Source organism: Scyliorhinus canicula, chromosome 13 (genome assembly GCF_902713615.1).
Source record: "Scyliorhinus canicula chromosome 13, sScyCan1.1, whole genome shotgun sequence".
NCBI classification, from domain to species: Eukaryota; Metazoa; Chordata; class Chondrichthyes; order Carcharhiniformes; family Scyliorhinidae; genus Scyliorhinus; species Scyliorhinus canicula.
Window position 1 is genome coordinate 71,122,802 of NC_052158.1, and position 14,425 is coordinate 71,137,226.

At 42.3% G+C, this 14,425-nt stretch overlaps 1 protein-coding gene and 1 long non-coding RNA gene across 6 annotated transcripts in view; one reads left to right on the plus strand and one right to left on the minus strand.

Moving 5' to 3' along the window:
• Positions 1-14,425, minus strand: part of LOC119975916 (diacylglycerol kinase delta-like) — a 169,963-nt gene that overhangs the window by 78,739 nt on the left and 76,799 nt on the right. The window lies entirely within an intron of this gene.
• The window catches only part of LOC119975917, a 40,957-nt gene continuing 31,671 nt past the window's right edge, over positions 5,140-14,425 (plus strand). Inside the window, exon 1 of the long non-coding RNA XR_005462828.1 lies at positions 5,140-5,700. This is a non-coding gene — a long non-coding RNA (uncharacterized LOC119975917). The remainder of the gene's footprint in view (positions 5,701-14,425) is intronic.

Here is a 14,425-nt window from a genome sequence, read left to right on the forward strand (position 1 = left end):
GTGCTACATTATTCAACCCTGTGTTGGCAGCCCTTTGTATATCCACAGAGATAGATTTATATATACTCTTTGCTGATTGTATTAATAATAATAATCTTTATTATTGTCACACGTAGGCTTAATTAACACTGCAATGAAGTTACTGTGAAAATCCCCTGTTCGCCACACTCTGGCACCTGCTCAGGTACACTCTGGGAGAATTCACCTAACAGTACTTCTTTCGGGACTTGTGGGAGGAAACTGGAACACCTGGAGGAAACCCACGCAGACACGGAGAGAATGTGCAGACTCCACACAGACAGTGACCCAAGCCAGGAATCGAACCCGGGTCCTTGGCGCTGTGAAGCAACAGTGCTAACCACTGTGCTACCGTGCGCCCATCACTTTTCTTTCAGTTATGAAGCAAGGTCCATGCCCCAAACACTAACTTGTTTGATCTCCCTACAGCTGTCTATTGGCAGGTTGTGCATTCCAGCATTTTTTGTTCCTGCTTCAGGTTTCTAGCATCTGCAATATTTTCTCCAATACTGTGTCGTAATCACTATTTACAGTCTTTTCTGTTAATCGCTGTGGAGACTGTGTTGCACTTTTCCAGAGACTTTATATTTTTGAATTGATATTAAGCATGGACAATAAGGGAATAGTGTAGAGGGACTTTAGAGGGGTGTCACAGAGGGCGCAACATCGAGGGCCAAAGGGCCTGTACTGCGCTGTAATGTTCTATGTTCTAAGCGACGGCCTCTGTTATGTCAGAACAAAATTCTACGCCTCTTCAGTCAAATTGTATATTTTTTTAAATTCAAGCCTCACTCTTGCAACATATCACTAACATTAAACGTAGCCAAACCACCATATTGACAGCTTGTACAGAACTGGAACATTAACAATTAGGGTCTGAACAGCCCAGTTTTCACAAAGCGGAATAAAGCCCCCTCATTGTTGGTCCTTTCCTACAATGCAATAATACACCAACATTTCCCATGTTATAGCCACAAACTGATTAAATAAGATGGCAGCCATAAATCTCAGGAATTGTCAACATAAAACAGGCTGTGCTCTCATGAGGCTTTTGCAATGAATCACAGAAAATTCCAGTATTTGGTTGGTTCTAGAGTTAACTAAAATAGACGGTTTTTGAAAAGTGACACCAGTTACTGGTAACTTAAAACCTACAATCTCCTGAATAACTGCAATCGCTGGCAGAATCAACAACTTCCCTGATCAACTTCATTCCAAAAATACCAGCACATCAGATAAAGGACCAAAAGAATACACCCCCCTTTCCGGGTTACTCCCAGCACATCAAAGAAAAGTAGTAAAGTGTCATATTGTATTGGAGTGAAATCCTGAGCAGAGGCAAGTTGGAGAAAAGAAACACAGGAGAGCATGAAACAAACAAAGAAAAGGGAACAGTCTCCAACTGAGATAATGGAATGAGGCCTACAAGAGGGAGGCTGAGGCAGAAAAATAGGCCCAGAAAGAAGTGTCAGAAAGAGCAGATCTGAGTTTGAGCAGAACAGGCAACTGCAGTTGAATGGGTCTTAGGGAAGGAAAAGGCAATGGTTACGGAGTGGGACTGAGAGAGACCATAAACCCAACACCCCTCCAACTCATCTCACAAATTGGGAACAAAGTTCTACAAATCAAGAGATTCAGTATAAAAAACAGGATTAAAAAAAACAGAAATCGATATAGATTGACAATTGGTTTGTAAATGTCATGAGCGGCTTATTTAATCTCTAACAAGTCATGAGAAGCTACCCTTAGTCCTTTACAATAAAAGCAGTCCCAGGAAGTGGTGTTCAAAGATCCTTGACCCCCACACTCCTTTCCTCAATGAATTTTCTTCCTGCTTCCATTCCAAATTAATTTGTTAATCCTGCAGTTTTGGTCATCGGTGAGTGAATGCCATGCACGGGCTCCTGAGGTTAGCATTGCTATCCTGGCAGCTGATTTGTGGATTCATATTTTGGTGTACCTATAATTCTGACTGGATACAGTAGCATATTTTACTATTTTATAAAATATAGTACCCATTTCTGTTTTTTCCAATTAAGGGGAAATTTAGTGTGACCAATTCACCTACCCTGCGCATCCCTTTGGGTTGTGGGGATAGAACATACTAGAATTCCATGGCCTAATAAATGAAAGTCAACATTGGTTTATTTGTTTGACTAACCTGATTGAGGTTTTTAATGAAGCAATGGAGAGAACATAGAATATACAGCGCAGAGGAGGCCATTCGGCCCATCGAGTCTGCACCGACCCACTTAAGCCCTCACTTCCTCCCTATCCCCGTAACCCAATAACCCTTCTGAACCTTTTTGGACACTAAGGGCAATTTAGCATGGCCAATCCACCTCAGCTGCATGTCTTTGGACTGTGGGAGAAAGCCGGAGAATCCGGAGGAAACCCACGCAGACAAGGGGCGAACATGCAGATTCCGCACAGACAGTATCCCAGCAGGGAATTGAACCTGGGACCCTGGCGCTGTGAAGCCACAGTGCTAGCCACTTGTGCTACCATGCTGCCCATGGTATGAGACCCATGCAGACACAGCGAGAATGTGCAAACTCCACACGGACAGTGACTTGGGGCTGGGATCGAAGCCAGGTCCTAGGTGCCGTTAGGCAGCAGTGCTAATCACTGCGCGATCAGTGATATATTTTACAATGAAAACGCAGGAAGCTATGGGACTCTTCCATCATGAGAATCGTAAGAGCGCCAAATGTAAAAGAATGTTTAGTTAAACTGTTCTCCCAGTGCTGCTGAATCTGTTGACCACAGGACATTTGTATGAAAATGCCATCAGTGGTGCTCCAGTCCCATCAACATAAAGCATCCTGCTAACAGAAGGCTCTATAAACTGAGAGGCGTTGTTGCTACAGGAATGCGCACATCAGGTTTTGCCTGTTGTCAGAAACACTGTAAAATTAGATTATTCCAGCTCCAAAACAACAAGCACCCGTGGGTGTTTGAGCAGTTAAGTTTGTAACATTACCACATGCAGGGCTACCACTAAGCATGACCACAATAAAATAATTACACAAACTACTATTACTGAGCACAAACTCCATGATTGTCTGCTCTCTCCCAGAAAACATGCTTTATCCCTATCCTTATGCTGCTATAACAGACCCCACTGACCACCTACTGCGAGCTAATGCGATCCCCCCTCTCTATAAGTGTGACCAACTGACCAAGCTGACATTTCAAGGCGATTGACTTGATGGCTTGAATGTGTTCCCTAAATTTTGAAATTAATATGATTGTCTACAGAAGTTTAATATTTTCTAAGAAGTCTCCTACCTGAAAGCAATTATTCATATTGTGTGAGTTAGGTACATGTTTCCTGAAGAAACCGACAGATTGAAAGAACTGGCATATCTGGGGAGGGACGAGGCACTGAGAAGGAGCAAAGACTACATCAGTAGAATGAGGTCTAGGGAGAGCAAAGATAGCACAGGCATGAGTGAGCTTGGAGTTGCCTTTGCAAGTTTCCCTGCCAGGCCGCAAGTCTTGCTTCCTATTCCCACAATTCCATGTCCTTGAGAACTAATTATCTCAAAGTGATGATGAATTTGAACATCTTGCAAGCTTAAATTCAACTGGGTCAGTGTTGACTCTGTCAAACTACCACAGGCCCGGCATACCCATTGCACTGAATGTAAAAAGTCAAGCTAGTGCCTCAACCTTTATTTTATTTCTGGTTGTAATTATCTTTTGTTTGATATTAGTTTATTTTGATGAGCACTGCATGATTGCAATGACGTACAAGCAGAATCATTTTTATAGATGCTTCCTAATAAGGAAAATTCTTTGAACTAACACCGACACGGAATCCAGATCAGAACCATAGCGCCGTCTGAATTTTGCCCAAGGCACATGAGCTAGTAAGAAGCAGGACAATGTCTATACACCTTAAACAGAAAGCTGTAAAGATCAGGACACGTGAAATGCACCAGTAAATTTTGCTAATTAAAACACAAGACATCATTATCATCTAAAGTTGACTTAAAAGCAGTTCCATATCAGAACCTGTGAGGTTAATGACAGAGATCTACTCTTTAGATGTGAAATCAAACTGGTGCTGGAATTTCACAGGGTTCGGTAATAAGAGTCGATGCCCAGCAGTTACTGCAGCATTTTCATATTTTTGCGAGCACATGTAGTGTGTTTCCACAATCAATGAAACTCTCAGTTTCACTCTTTCAGAGTGCACATGATGCTGAATGAAGTTTGATATATCTAGCTATAAACGTAACAAATTAAAATCGCTACATGTTATGCATCCATTCAAACACTTCCATGTTAAGATGTCCACAGCACATTTCCATGTCAGCCGCAGCTGGTGCAATCATGGGACTTTTCACCGTTAAAATCTGATTTACTGGTTTTACTTGCCTGTCACATCACAAGTCTGCTGATCCTGTGCCTAAACATCCCTCCAAGCTTCACTGAAGGCTGAGTTTTCCATTAAAAACTAATATTTCCTGCTAAAAGTAACTAATTTATGCTGATTTTTGCTGTTCATGATTTTATCGAGGCCTCGTTCCTGGTCTTCCCCTTCCTTCTTCCTTGATGCTTTTTAAAGCCCTGGCTCCCATCTTCATTTTTATTCTGCATCCACACTTTTTTTGAAGATCCAGTTCCTGCTCTCAGTACTTTTTGCTTTCCAGTTTATTTATTAGGGCTGGTTTAGCACAGTGGGCTAAACAGCTGGCTTGCAATGCAGAACAATGCCAGCAACGTGGGATCAATTCCCATACCGGTCTCCCCGAACAGGGGCTGGAATGTGGCGACTAGGGGCTTTTCACAGTAACTTCATTGAAGCCTACTTATGACAATAAGCGATTATTATTATTGAAGTCCTTATTCTGCTCTTTGTCATTGTGCCTTCGCATGCCTGCCTGAAGTCACACTTCCTTATCTTTTTAACCCTCCAGCATTTTTGAAGCCCCAGTGTTGGTGCTTTCTTTTTCCAGATTCCCACCCCAATTCCAAAAATCTTGATTATTGTTCTCTTCTCTTTTTCTTTCCCTAATTCTTTGTGAACGTCTAATTTCTGCTATATGTTATTTACCATGTTTAAATTCAATGTTTTCTACTTACATTTTCTTCATGTAGCTTCCCCTTTCTTTTATGAAATACCACGTACCACTCACTCCTTTAGTTTCTTTCCGAATTTTTCTGCGGTCCTGGTTCCTCCACTTTTTCATTTTGCTTTCCCATTTCTTTTGCGAACCCCAATTTCTTTGTTTAATTGGTTTTGCTTGTATTCTCATCTTGCCATCCTGTTTGATCGATTTAATTGCTGCTGCTTTTATAATCCTCAGTTGAGGCCCACTCACATTTTGCCTTTTTTCCCCCAGTCTTTTTGATTTCAATTCTACATCCTCATTATCTGTTTACATTTTCATTGTTGGCTTTGCATTCCTGACTGGCCTGTTCTTAGCAGGGTGGAGAGTATTCCAAAGTTGGCTACGGCGCTGCAGGGTTTGCAGAGTTCAGGGCTTGCCTGACTTCATTTGGACAAATGAGCCATTCATATTTCCAGTGTTGCTCTTACTTCTCTTCATTCTACTGCTTTGGAGCGCAACAGAGGATATTCCCATCCTTGCACGCTCAGGAATCTAACTAAATCTGAGAAGAATAGAAACTGCAACGATAGAGAACGAACCTGCAACATGAAATTTACAGGTACAAGCATGATGCAGACAGTACATTTTGTCCTTGTGAACAACGCCACCAGTATGTATACAAAAACTTTGACAATAATGGGGGGTGTGGGGGTGATTTAATTCTCCCCATTCGGAGAAACCCATGGGCAGCAGATATTAAAATGGAGTGGATAAGTTCCCTGTAATATCAACGCTTCTAATTTTTTGGTTGGACAAGGCACCTGCCCAAATTGGTGAGAAGCCTTGTATATCTTGCAATTCAGGGGGAGGCGGCACGTGGCGCGTGGTTAGCACTGCTGCCTACAGCGCTCAGGACCCGGGTTCGACCCTGGCCCTGGGTCACTGCCCATGTGGAATTTGCACATTCTCCCCGTGTCTACGTGGGTCTCACCCCCACAACCCAAAGACGTGCAGCGTATGTGGATTGGCCACTCTAAATTGTCTCTTAATTGGAAAAAATAATTGGGTACTCTAAATTTATTTAAAAAAGGAAAAACAGAATCATGCAATTCGGGGTCCAATGCTTCCAATGGTATATTGGCTCATTCAGTTAAACCTGGTCTGCAGGAAGAAGACCACATTTAAAATGTACATTTTAGGGAGCACCAACGAGACACTGTCAAAACTAAAAACCCTGACTTACTTGAATGTGGCTAGATTGTCTTCCAGGCTGACAGATTTTCTACTGCTGGTGACTGCCTCTTTCTGCCTATTACGGTGGCTAGCTGGCTGGCAGGATGTAAATGATGACCGTGAATTAATATTGACTAAGGCTACTGCTAGCCCAGCCAGCTTCCCTGTATTTATCAAACACAGGATGTCACGTTTTGTATAAAACATGAAGTCACAGTTGAACAATATTAAGAAAAGCATATCAAAATAAAAAGCAAGCTAGTCATTTCCTGCTGACATTCATTACCTGAGGTCATAAGGAGCGGCACTAAATAGGTGTCACTCCAATAAAAGATACTTCAAATAGGAAAAGTTAGCCTCTGAACCTATTTTGGTGACTTCTCAACAGGAAATGAAAGGACAAACCAAATTAACAACTAAACGCCAGAGGACAGCTTTGATCCCAGGAATACCTGCGTGCAATTCCATAGTAGATAACAAGGTTGAAAAATGATTCAGTTGCTCACCTCCCCTTGCAATAGCAGGCGGGCAGCTGTCTCTGTTGGTTGTTACCGTAATTAATGAATAAGAGGAGGCAGAGTAACAGCTGTCTACCATAACCAGAAACTTCTTTAAAAAATGGCAAACATTAAACAGTCGCTTCTGATTCAGTATGCAAATAATTTTCAATCTGTGGCAGTGTCATTGCTTCACAACTATTCAATCACTGGCTGTGCTCAGTTCGTAGTGCATAATCTTCAACATTTTTCGTTAAGTAACTATTTAATAACTCGTAATAAGTGCCCACTTTTATCCATTCGCACCTCACATGCACTGCAGCACAAATACAGTAGCACACTTCCCTGCTTGGCAATATTAACCTCTCACCAGTTCAGATGCCTTCTCCACTTCTTTCTTCTGAATAGTTTGAAAAAAACAGTTCACATTTCCATGGCTGACTTTTCAGCACAATATAATTTCCACTTCCGGCTCTCAGCCTGACCACTGTCAACCGCTCAAATGAGACGGTGTTTTATTCATGTGCTTGCTGTACATACATCTTACATTAGCATATTATGACCCACTTGTTAGAAATGCAATAAGCAAATGACAGTATATTAATGCAAAACCGATTAATCGCTGTGATGATGACTTCATCAAACATACCTCCTCTTCACTTTTTAAGACTCCTACAAACATCCTAAGTTCCTGGTTGGCATCATCAGAGATAACAATTTGTCAAAACTGTACAATTATTCAGTTTCGAGAGAGAAGGTTGAGACAGATAGTGAAAAACTGAAGCGGCGTCATCATCCAAATGGAGTATTTAGTAAATTATATTTTGGGATGTGGAAACCACTAGTAAGGCCAAACTGAGCTGTTGTTGAGAAAGCAGTGTTAAGTCATGCTCTTAAACAGAGGTGGTTAAGGTACTCCCACAATACTGAATATAGAGCATTCCAGGACTTTGGGCAAGTGACAATGAAGGAACAGTGATGTGTACCCTATAGGTGAGGAACGTGTGTGCCTTTGGGGTGTGTTGCTGAAGAAGCTGTGGAATGCTGTGGTAATGTATACGATAGGCAGTACACACTGAAGCCATGATATGCCATTGGTAGAGGGGTTGGCTATTTAAGTCAGCAAATGTAATTTGTCCTGGATAGTCACGAGTTTCCCAAATGTTGATGCAGCTGCACCCATGGGGATAGTGGAGAATTTATATCACAATCCTGACTTGCATAACTTGTGCCTTGTAGATGGTTGACAGTCTTTAGGCAGTTAGGTGCGTCTTGCGAATCAGAATACCCAGGCTCTGACCTGGTCTGATAGCACGGCATTTATGTGGATGTTTTGGTTCAGTTTCTGGTCAATTGGTGATACCTGGGATAATGATGTTATGGCACTCAGCTACGGTAATATCAATGAATATCGAGGAAAGTGATCAGGCTCTCTCTTGTTGGAGATGGTCAGTGCCTAATGTCCCTTATCAGTACTGTACAAGCTGGACGATGCCCACGTTCTGTTGCATGTGAACATGGACTACTTAACTATCTTAGAAATTGCCAAATAGAACACTGTGAAATCATTAGCCAACAAGTTTATGTCTAATCTCATGCTGGAGGGAAGGTCACAGAAGAATCAGTTGAAAATAACTACACCTAAGGCACTATCTCTCAGTCTACCCAATGGGTGCTGGAGTGTGGCGACTCAGCACTTTCACAGTAACTTCACTGCAGCATTAATGTAAGCCTACTTGTGACAATAATAAAGGTTACTATTATTATGAGATCCTGGGGCTGAGGTGTTTAACCTTTAGCAAGCAGTTATGAATCCAGTCACTTTAAGAGATTTCCTGCTGACTTCAATTTTCCCAGGGCTCTTTGGTCTCACATTGGTCAAACACTATCTTTTTTTGAAGCAGTTTTATTGAGGTTTTATATTTGAGAGAATAATGCAACAAAGTTACAAAATAATACATCACCATAAGCAAGGACAAGAAAATGGCTTAACATACATGAGTACAGAATGGAACAGGAGACCAACATCAAAACTGGTTCGATACAATCATTAGACAAAACCAGATGCTTGTATAGTTCCCACCAAAGATCGAGGGAGGAGCAGGATAAAGTCATAGAGATATGATAAAATGGTGCACACCATCCCATGCTGCACAAGGCCGCAATCATCACAAGAGATCAGGATAAATCTCCCACGGCGTGATCAGGCGTGCACCAATGTTCAACTCCCTCGACCCCAGCAGCACCAAAGGCACCAATGACCCATCACAGTCTCTTCTCCTCAGATATCAGACCAGTCTGCACCCACACATGTAGGAGCCAAGAACGGATTCTTCATATCCATCCTTATGAAAAACACAAGAAAATACACACAAAAAAACAGTTCTATGTGGAGTTACGCACATGCCACACAATACAACTCAACCCTAATCTAGGCCCAGTGAGGAACCAAAATCATTCCATACATTTATGGAGAGAGAACTGGCCGCTGCGTATTTGGATCATGATCGAACCTTCAGGGCCTCCCATAGAAGAAAAAGGAAGAGAGAATACAAACTACCCCATTGAATATCAAAGAATCAGGACCCAACCCAGACCGCATACTTTCCTGACGCCACCAAGCACCCACCAACGAGCTGAAGAACAGCCTCCCTCCCGCCCCCCCACAGACACACACACACTCCGAGGGGGCTAACAGGATATCCACCAAGCTCAGAACCTGGCCTAATCCAAGCCCCAGTGCAGCTGGTAAGCAAAGCTCAACCTCCCCAGATAACCCCTCGCCCCACAGGGCACTCCCAAAAAGGGACACCCCAGCCATAGCACCTGCACTCTGGAAGATGAAAAGTTGCTGATCCAAGTTACATTCCAGACATTTGAGCATAAACTTTGGGATGACACTCCATTTCACAAGGTTCATTACTGAGGGAGCACTGCCCTGTCAAAGATGTGTTCTTTCAAATGAGATGTTAAACTGTGGCCATGTCTACTCTCCTAAATCCCATAATGTTACTGTATTTTTAATGAGAGCAACAGAGTTCCACCAGTCCTGGCTAACGTTTATCCATCAGCCAAAATCATGAAAACAGATTTGCGGTCATTATCACATTGCTTGGGCAGCACGGTGGCCTAGTGGTTAGCACAACCTCCTCACGGCGCTGAGGTCCCAGGTTCGATCCCGGCTCTGGGTCACTGTCCGTGTGGAGTTTGCACATTCTCCCCTTGTCTGCGTGGGTTTCACCCCCACAACCCAAAAATGTGCAGAGTAGGTGGATTGATCACGCTAAATTGCCCCTTAATTGGAAAAAATAATTGGGTAATCTAAATTTATTAAAAAAAAATTATCACATTGCTACTTAGAACCATATAATTCCTACAGTGCAGAAGGCAGGCCATTCAGCAACTGAGTCTGCACCGACCTTCTGAAAAAGCACCCTACCTCGGCTCACTCCTTTGCCCTGTCCCCGTAACCCCACTGAACCTTTAAATCCCTGGACACTGAGGGACAATTTTATTGTGGCCAATTCACCTAACCTGCACATCTTTGTGCTGTGGGAGAAAATTGGAAAACCCGGAGTAAATGCACGCAGACATGGGGAGAATGTGCAAACTCCACACAGACGGTCACCCAAGGCTGGAATTGAACCTGGTGCTGTGAGGCAGCAGTGCCAATCACTGTGCCACCGTGTCGCCTCACAGGATAGCCCCTGTGGGACCTTGCTGTGCACAAATTGACTGGCAAACTTCCTATATTAAATTTCCTGCATTATGTTTCAAAAGTATTTCATTGGCTTTGGGATGCCCTCCTATCATAAAAGGGACTATAAATGCTAGTTATTTCTTCTTCAGTGAGCTGCCATTAATACTGCACAGTATTCTGGAAAATAATACAAATTTAAACAAGTGATTACTACTGTTTGATACTCTGCTTATAAATACAAGACCAATACCAGGCGATACTTTGGATTGCAATGTGTGGTTAACATTATGATACTCAGGATTGTAATATACGTTTTAATGATGCACAACCCAGTAGATGCGAGTCTGCATTTAATACTGCACAATGATCAGCTCCTAATATCCACTTAATGTTGTATAATACGGAGTATAAAACACATTTAATGTTGTGTGATAACAGGTATACGGATATGTGTTTAATATTTTACAATCCCAGACCACAACTATGGCTATGATACTGGACCAAAACTCCATTATTTTATTTTATTTTGTAAGACTGCAGAAAGGATATCTCCCTCCAGGAGCGATTGTACAAATAGGGATTTCGTATTGTAAAACAAAACTTTATCATCAACACGGTAATAAAATCGGTAATAAAATCTTAATCCTTACACCCAAAAATAGCTTACAATTGCCCCTTAAACAATAGTAAATACAATATCCTTAATTACTATCTGTATTCCCAATTAAACAACAAGAAAGGAAAAACATACAGCTCTCTATCCATCCTACATCCCAATGGCACAGAGTAATACTTGCTTTCCAGAACAGATTTGGCTCCATTTTTGAACTTCTATAGACTCTGTCTGTAGAATAAGCTGTTTCAACTGGTTCGTTTCAGTTTCCCCTTGTCCTCAGACAAGTCAGCAATGCCAGGCTTTGCCTTCTTCCAGACTCTTCCATCAGGTAGAAGGTACAGAAGTCTGAAGACCCACGCATCCAGACATAGGAACAGCTTCTTCCCCACAACTACAAGGCTCCTCAACGACTCTCCCTTGGACTGATCTGTTCCCTATAAGAACACTATTCACGACGCCCTTTGCTGCTCTTGTGTGGCCCTTGTTCCACATTATTTGTTGATTATTCTTTTATCTACTATGTACGTACTGTGTACGTTCCTTGGCCGCAGAAAAATACTTTTCACTGCACTTAGGTACATATGACAATAAATATCAATCAATCACTATTAATTTTTCTAAACAATCCTACTTTGTGCGGACTCAGTATTAGCCAAATCAGAACTCTACAAAATCTTTCTCAAAAGGTCTGAATACCTTAGCTCCACCCAGCAATGACATCACCTCCGCAAGCTGAAAACTCCCCAAGGACTCTCCCTAGTCAAACAACAGTGTATTAGCCCAGGTTTGTAAGAGAATGTGGAAAGATCGATTCGTTTCAGGAGTGATAATATAAGAAATAGGGCTTGTTTTTTTTATATAAACAAACTTTATTAAAACAAATGAAAACAAGACTTAAATGTTTAAATTTCAACCTAACAATAACAGATTACACACAGTTTCTTAAACTTAACACAATAAATCCCATTAAACAATACGGTAACAGAACATGCAGTTCTCATGTCACTTTCACAGGCAGACCAAGGCAATATTTGCATTTACTTTAAAAACATTTTTTTTAAACAAACCATTTTTTTTCTAATTAAGGGGCAATTTAGCATGGTCAATCCACCCACCCTGATCATCTTTGGGTTGTGGATGTGAGACCCATACAGACACAGGGAGAATGAGCAAACTCCACACGGCTAGTGACCCGGGGCCAGGATCGAACCCGGGTCCTCGCGCCGTGAGGCAGAAGTGCTAACCACTGCACCACCATGCTGCGCAATACATTTACGAAGACATTTTTCTTCTGGCGGCGACATTCATTATGAACCCTTTTTCCAAAACCTGCCTCAGTGGCAACTTTCATGACCCTTTTGGCCAAAGCCTTCTCCTGCACCTATTCAAAACAGCATTCCCCCTCTCTCTCTAAGCTCCACCCAGCCCCTCAGTTAAAGGTTCTCTGCTGGGGTTTCCAGGCTTGAACCCATCAGTGTTATCTTGGCTGTTTAATTGCCCACTCCTGTTTATATCAAAAAACAGAGCCATGCTATTGATATGCAACAAACCTCCCATTGACCAACAAGAAGGCCATCAGACTCTGTAATGGGCTAATAGCTGGTCAGATAGGAATGCCCTGAAGAATAATGGATCTGGGGCATCCTAAATATTCCCACTAATGTGGTTTAGGTCTGATTAGGACAATGTAACTCAGCCAGGTGTGGGCATATCCTCTGACTCAGTGCTAGGAGGTGCCCCCCCCCCCCTAGTCTATTTACCCCCTAAATTGCCTGCTATTATCTTCCTAATGAGACAAAATTGTGGAGTACACTCTGGGCATCAGTACAATAACACTAACAACTCTCATTTATATACCATCTCAATTTAACATGATAACACATTTCAAATAACTTCTCAAAGTAATCAGACTAAAATAAATACTATGACAGTAAAATAAACCTTTAAGAGGAGTTACCACGGTGTTTCATTAGGATATAGATTTCTAAGAGGATTTTAAATAAGGCGAGGGAGGGGGAGGGGCACAGAGGATCGGGAAGGGGAATTCAGGGCATGGAGCCGAGATGGCTGAAGACACAGCACCATCGGTGGGGTGAAGTTTGATGGGATTCTGAGGTAGGGAATTCAGGGATGGTTTCAGGGATGGTTTCAAGACTGCAGGAGGTTTCAGGATTGTAGGAGGTTACAGATAGTGAGGTCATGAAGGAATGTGAACACAAAGATTTTAAACTTGGGACATTGAGGGATTTGGAGTTAATGTAGGATCAGCAAGAACATAGATGATAGATGAGCAGTACAGAATAAGGGCAGCAGAGCTTTGGGTGAATTGAAGCCTACGGGGGAAAAGAATGAAAGACTGTTTGGGATATGGTGGAATAGTTAAGTATCAAGGTAATGGAGGCATGGATGAGATTATCAATTGCAGATGTTCTAAGGAAGGGCTTGAGGTGGGTAATTTTGCAGAGGTGGAAGTAGGCAGTCTTTATGATGAAGGAAATATGGATTCAGAAACTCAGTTCAGGGTTGATTCAACTCAAGACAGTGGTCTTTGTGTGTGTGTGTGTGTGGGGGGGGGGGGGGGGGGGGGTGGAGGTAGAATCAGTGAAGCAGTTTTGGGGTTCATGGTGATGTCCCAAGATGATTGTTTCATGCTTCTTACTGTCATATTGGACAAGCAGTCTGACAGCAGAGAGGCAGTATTGAGCTGAGTTTCATCACCATACAAGTAACTTCACATCCAGGGAAAGCAGACAGAAGAGGAAGAGGCCAATGATTTCTGGGTGATTTGGAGAAAACAGTGTTCGAGAAGGAAGAGAAGCCATTGCTGAAGAAGCAATTATCAGATGGCGGAGTGATGGTGATCCAACCAAATTGGACAACGTGGGAAAGGTTGTAGAGGACTATGGTATGACTGATTGTGTCACAGACTGCCGTGACATCAAGGAGAATCATACGAGATGAATGCACCATGATCAGAGACGCAAAGGCCGTCAGTTCTGTCGCAGAAGCAGGGGTTTAAACGTGTTTAACATGCAATATTGTGAGTATTAATGTGAATTAAAATTCAAAAAAATAAAATAAATTTATTTTTTTCCAATTAAGTGACAATTTAGTGTGGCCAATCCACCTAACCTGCACATCTTTGGGTTGTGGGAGTGAAACTCGCGCAGACAAGGGGAGAATGTGCAAACTCCATACAGACAATGACCCGGGGCCGGGATCAAACCCCGGTCCTCAGCACCATAGGCAGCAGTGCTAACCACTACACCACCGTGCTGCCCACTAATGTGAATTTTAC